We start from the raw sequence: 6,335 nt of genomic DNA, 5'->3' as shown, positions 1-6,335 counted from the left end.
TGTGGACGACAATCATTAAATTCCCATGATGCCAGGGTGCTGCATGCAATATAACACAATCAGACACAGAATATATTTTCCTATACAGTAAGACCTCCCAAATGTAGACAGCACACTTAACAGCCATTTTGTTTGCAATATCTCACTGTCTCACATAATAAAAAAGAGAAAAAAAAAATACACTTGGTTCTGAAACTGCTCCTCGTGTTTCAAAAGTTTCCTCAGCGCACTATGATTTCTTGACGCTGTTCATGTCCTGTAGAATAATGGCCACTGCAGGCAGTAAAAAATCTGTGTCTTGAGTCTGAGATTGCTGTGAAATACAATGGCTGCATCCTTTTTCTTACATATACAGTCAATGGCCATATATAATGTGTGTTTTCTATATGCTACACTGCATGCATTTTCCGACATGAAGAAAAATGCCTTGGTTGTCATAAAACAATCTAATGAACATAAAGTTTATCAAATACATATGGAACACTGATCACACTATAGAAGTAATATTTCTCAGATTGGTTATATATGTATATGTTACTGATATATAGTGGCAGGATTCATGTTATTTTATGATGGATGGGTATAATTTTAGTCTGACAGAGGGACAGTGAAATAAGTACAAAAAATAAGTATAGAAGACATTCTGAGGACCATAATGTGCATTGTTCCCCCCGACCCCCCCCCCCCCCCGCCTCCTCTCCCCCCCCCCCCCCCGCCTCCCCCCCCCTCCCCTATGCTATTTACTGATTTCCTTCAAAAAATACTTATTTCATACATAGCATATAGTGGGTTGCACATACAAGCAGATTTTCATAAACAAGTACATACACATATTGATATATACTGTCACAGGATCAGCTACACATGCAGCCACACCGACAACACCAGATCACCCAGCTCTGCCCATCCGATCACTATCACCCGATGCACCTGCGTCCAATCCTAACTTGCACTATATCTGCAGTCACCATCCTCACTCCCATTGTCTGATCTGATCTGAACTATATACACTTACCTGACTCCTTACCTGTTATACTTACCTGCGTTCGCTATCGTCCAATTCCAGTCTTCAGTACCAGTCATCTGTCTTCGGCCACACTCCTTCAGCTCGTCTAAGTCTAGTTCAGCCATCTGTAAACACATCAAGAGTCCTGTTATCATACAGCTAAGTTACCTACAAACTATCTGTCTGCAGTTATACTCACCCTTGTCACTCTCCTGCTTACGCTTCCAGTTCCTGCAAATAAAACATCTGTGTTCCCCTACTTATCTATTTTGTCTCCTTCTGTATTATGACAGAAGACCAGATCACCATGCAGTGTAACGCTGAAGCTAGCAGGGAACCCGATTCGTTTGCCGAACTCGTACAGGCTGTTCGTCAGTCACTCCTTCCCAGAATATCCTCTCCTTCACTGTCTGCCTCTGCCGGTCCCATGGCCAATCCAGCAACATATACAGGTGAGGCGGAGGATTGCAGCGGGTTTCTTCTACAGTGCTCACTCTATTTTGAGATGGGACCTCAGCTGTTCACCACAGATCATGCCAAGAAAGCCTACACATAACTCTCTGGTCGAGCTTTGCAGTGGTTGCAGTCGATTTGGAATGCCAGTGGACCAGCTACTGTACCACCACGTTAGCAGCTTTTATCAGCCACTTCAAGGAAGTCTTCGGACAAACTGCATCTGCACTTTCAGTACACGATCAACTCTTTCGATTATGCCAGGGCAACACTTCTGTTAGCAATTATACATTAAAATTTCATACCCTAGCAGCCTCCAGCGGCTGGAATGAGACTACACTGATCACAGTGTTCTGTCAAGGATTGAATACTGAAGTGCGTCATTTACGATGACGTCATCAGGCTGGAAAATTTCATTCAACAAGCAGTTCGCATCTCTCAGCGCTTCACTGCATACTTTTTGGCCCAACCCACTCCGTTTCCTCCGTCCACCTCACCACCTGTCGCCTCATACCACCTGGCTCATGCGGAGCGTCAGAGGAGAACTGATCGCCAACTGTACCATTTGACCACCATGCCCAGAGGTGAGTTCAACTTCCGCCCATGATTGCACCTCTCACTAATGTCAGTGCTAGTAATAACCCCTAAACTCTCTGTTTCAGCGCAAGCCCTCATTGACTCGGGTTCCGCTGGGAACTTCATCTCTCACCAACTACTTCAAACATCAACCTCAGGAGAAAGCTCTGCTCCCAGGAATTAAAGGTGAACACTACCCTCGAAAAACCGTGGATGCATCCGTTATTACTCCCCCACTGTGATGCTCCGTATTGGAAGTCTCCATCAGGAACAGATCTCGGTCATGGTGCTGGAAGGTTCCATTGTGGATATCATGCTGGGACGCCCGTGGATGTCACAGCATACACTTCAAATCAACTGGAATTCAGAAGAGATTCTTCAATGGGGTGAGTCATGCTTCCACGATTGCATTTCACGAGTTCTCAAGCGACCATCAGTCCCTGCCAATCAGAGACTTTCAGCATCTTCTTCCAGTCTCTCTTTGAATTCCACGTCCATCGAAAGACCGAGTGCAAGGCCGAAATCCCTTCTGATTACCTGGTGTTCCAGGATGTCTCCAGTAAACAACTGGCAACCCAATTTCCACCTCACCGGCCATTGGACTGTGCTATTGACTTGCTGCCTGGGGCTACACCACCCAAGGGTCGAGTATATCCCCGGTCCATCCTGGAGCAGAAGGCCATGGAGGACTACATCGAGGAAGCACTTCTTCAACAATTAATCCAACCATCTACATCCCCTGCAACTTCCAGCTTCTTCTTTGTGGCAAAAAAGGACGGAGGCTTGCAGCCATGCATCGACTATCGAGCCCTCAACATTCAAACGGTGAAGTACAGCAATCCTCTTCTTCTGGTCCCAGCCGCCTTGGAGCAACTCCGTGGAGCTCGCATCTTCATCAAACTGGACCTGCGGAGCGCACACAATCTCATTTGCATACGTGAGGGTGACAAATGGAAGACTGCCTTTGTAACACCTTCAGGCCACTACGAATATCTTGTGATGCTGTATGGACTGTCCAACTCATCCTCTGTATTTCATTGTTACCTATCGCCCTGGCCATAATAACCTCAAAGCCGATGCTCTTTCCCGTTTGTGTAAACTGGAACCAGATTCATCCCATCCTGAGCCAGTTCTCCCTCCAGCCATGATCGTGAGTCCCATTCAATGGTCCATCGATGATCACCGAAAGCCACACGCTCTGAACCAGCTGCACTGGGAGGTCCTGAGGGACAAATCTATGTGCCATCTGCCTTGCTCCTGTCCCTAATGGACTCAGCGCACACCTCTCCAGGCTCTGGACACCCAGGCAGCCAGCGAACCCTCTTGGTCCTTCGCAATCGCTACTAGTGGCCCACGATGAACCAGGATGTCTCCCGATACGAGAAGAGCTGCTCAGTCTGTGCCATCACCAACACCCATGAAGGCTCCCAGAAGGGAAATTGGTGCCTCTACCGATACCTCAGCATACCTGGTCCCACATAGGGATCGACTTCATGACAGACCTGCCACCCTTAGAATCCTACACCTGTGTCTTCGTGGCCGTAGATCATACCCTGTAAACTCATAACTTTGAAAGTTTTAACCACGGCTCTTGAAGCCGCTGAACTATTATATTTCGCCACATGTTCCATCACTTTGGATTCCCCGAGGACATAGTATCGGATAGAGGACCACAGTTCATATCTCGAGTGCATCTCCAGCAAGCAGTGCCAAGACACAAGATCCAGGCCGACTCACGACGATCTGCGATTCCTAAGTATTATCCAGGACAGATGGTCTGGCTCTCGACCAGGGACATCCGTCTTCGCCTGCCCTGCCGTAAGCTGAGTCCCTGCTACAAAGGTCCATTCACGGTGCAGGGGCAAATCAACAAGGTCACCTACAGGCTCAATCTTCCCTCACAGTACCATATTTTACAATTCTTTCACACATCACTCCTCAAACCCTACTCTGACCCACTGTTCTCTTTTTCCCCAGAATCTGGTGTTGACGAGGTACCTCCACCTCCTCTGGATGTCACTAATGAGGAGCTTGTCTACCTGCTCCAGAATATTCTCCACTCCCAACGAAGAGGGCGGCCGTCTAGAGTATCTGATTGAATTAAAAATTGGGTGTACATGGTTGCTGTTACGTACTCGTACGTAGTTTAGTGTTGCAATATGGACATGTGGGGGTGTTGTTGTTGTTGTTGTGGTCTGTGTGTTTCAGGTGTCCATTGGATCAGTCTACTGCCAATCTTAATGAAGGGCGATGACGTCTCGGTTCACCTCTGCCAATCACATCTTACTGCTGCAGTTAAATGCCGTGATTACTCCGATGTCGGACAGCTGTGTGCTCACCTTGTCTGTTGCGCTTGTTTGACTTGCTGTCAGTGATTTGTCTGTGTGTCTAACATTCGTGTTCTGTTTAATTGTTGCATTGTGTTTTTGAGGATACTGTTCAGCCTGACCAGTTTACACGGAGTGTGTAAAGCTGGGAAGAGAGCAGGTTAGTAGGTCGCGCGACATACACTTTGCACTTAGGATATTTGTGAATATGTTAGACACACCAGTTTAGGAGAGTGCCCAATTTGTAAGTTTTGTTATTTAGTTAGTATAGTTTAATCAGAGCGTCTTGACGCCGAAGACTTTTCTTTTCTACATTTTCTGTTTAGTAGTTAGATTAGTTGAGTTAACTTTAGCTAGTTTGTTTTGTTTTATTGATTTCTTTGATTTGGCATCTCTCGTGCTCGCCTTCCCACCTTGGGGTTTTGTTTGTGTTTAAATGTTTGTTTTGTTTGTTGTTGTTATTTATCGTTTGTACATATTGTAAATATTATTTTCTTCAATCATTCGTTATGGCCTTGAGGATTAATAAATCCCTTTGAGCTGACTTTGAGGAGTACGCTTTCTTTTCTTGCTCTGACCTGCACTTTGAGGGACACACACACCATTTTTAAAAGTGTTATTCCCTTAATCTCTAGACAACATTAAAAGGGACGTAACATTTATGGGGGCTCGTCCGGGATCCAAACAGTTGGATTTTTCCCGGTCAATGATAATTATAGTGTGTGTATTTCTTTATGCGGGATTTTGCAAGGAAACGTTTGGTTGCATTGTAAACGGAGATAGTGATAGTAACATGAAAGTTGAAATCATGAGTAGGCCTACACCTGATTTTGATTTGCAGTCGTTTATTGATACACCAACGTTAGATACATTGGACAAGTGCAGAAAGGATGATTTGTTAAAAATCGCTGACCACTATGGGATCTCTGTGGTGAGACAAGCATTAAAGGCAACAACTAAAGCTGCTATTCATCAAGGGCTGGTTGAACTTCATGTGCTTGAGTTGACAGATGCGGATGGTGTGGAGGTTGGCTGGTCGGCAGTGGAGACGTGTTCAAAAAGCCCTGGTACAGTGGGGAAGGTGCTGAGCGAGGCTGCCGAGGTGGAGGTCGGGGCCGAGACTAAGGCTGCCATGCCGCCCTTTTCTCCTTTTTCTCCGCTTTCCGGTGGTGCTAGTGGCGATGTGCGACTTAAGGTCCGACTCGCCCGAATGCAGATGGAAATGCAGGATCGGGCAGAGACACGTAAGGCCGACATGGAGATGCGTCTCAAGATACGCAGTTTAGAGATTGAGGCTGAAACACAGGTAAATTTGAGAAAACTTGAGTTGGAGTCAAGGAAAGTTGTCTCTGACTCGGTTATGTCTAATCCTGTGGTTACCTCACATGTTGCAAGTGATGTTTCAACAGCTGTCTTTGATGTTAGTAAGCACATATCTTTGGTGCCTCACTTCAGAGAAACCGAGGTGGATACCTATTTTTCAGCGTTTGAACGTCTAGCATCCGCACTTAAATGGCCGAAAGAGGTATGGTCTCTTTTATTACAATGCAGGTTGGTCGGAAAAGCACAGGCGGTTATTTCAGCACTGCCGGTAGAGGATAGCTTGCACTATGACACAGTGAAGAACGCGATTCTCCGCGCTTATAAGCTTGTGCCCGAGGCTTATCGACAGAGATTTCGAAGCCAGAAGAAAACAGCACAGCAAACGTTCGTAGAATTTGCCTGTGAGAAAGGAATTCTTTTCGATAAGTGGTTGGCCGCGAATAAGACGAAAGATTTTAGTTCTCTAAGGGATTTGATGCTTTTGGAAGAGTTCAAGAATTGCTTACCTGAACGTGTGGTTACTTATTTAAACGAACAAAAGGTAACGAATTTGTCTCAGGCTGCAGTTTTAGCCGATGAATTTGTTTTAACCCACAAGAGTGTATTCGTTTCGACTCGGTTTGGCAAATCGCTGTCTTTGCCTACACCAC

This window comes from Rhinichthys klamathensis, unplaced genomic scaffold, assembly GCF_029890125.1.
Source record: "Rhinichthys klamathensis goyatoka isolate OS25496 unplaced genomic scaffold, OSU_Roscu_1.1 h1tg000006l_1, whole genome shotgun sequence".
In the NCBI taxonomy this organism is placed as follows: Eukaryota; Metazoa; Chordata; class Actinopteri; order Cypriniformes; family Leuciscidae; genus Rhinichthys; species Rhinichthys klamathensis.
Note: the sequence above shows the minus strand (reverse complement) of the source record.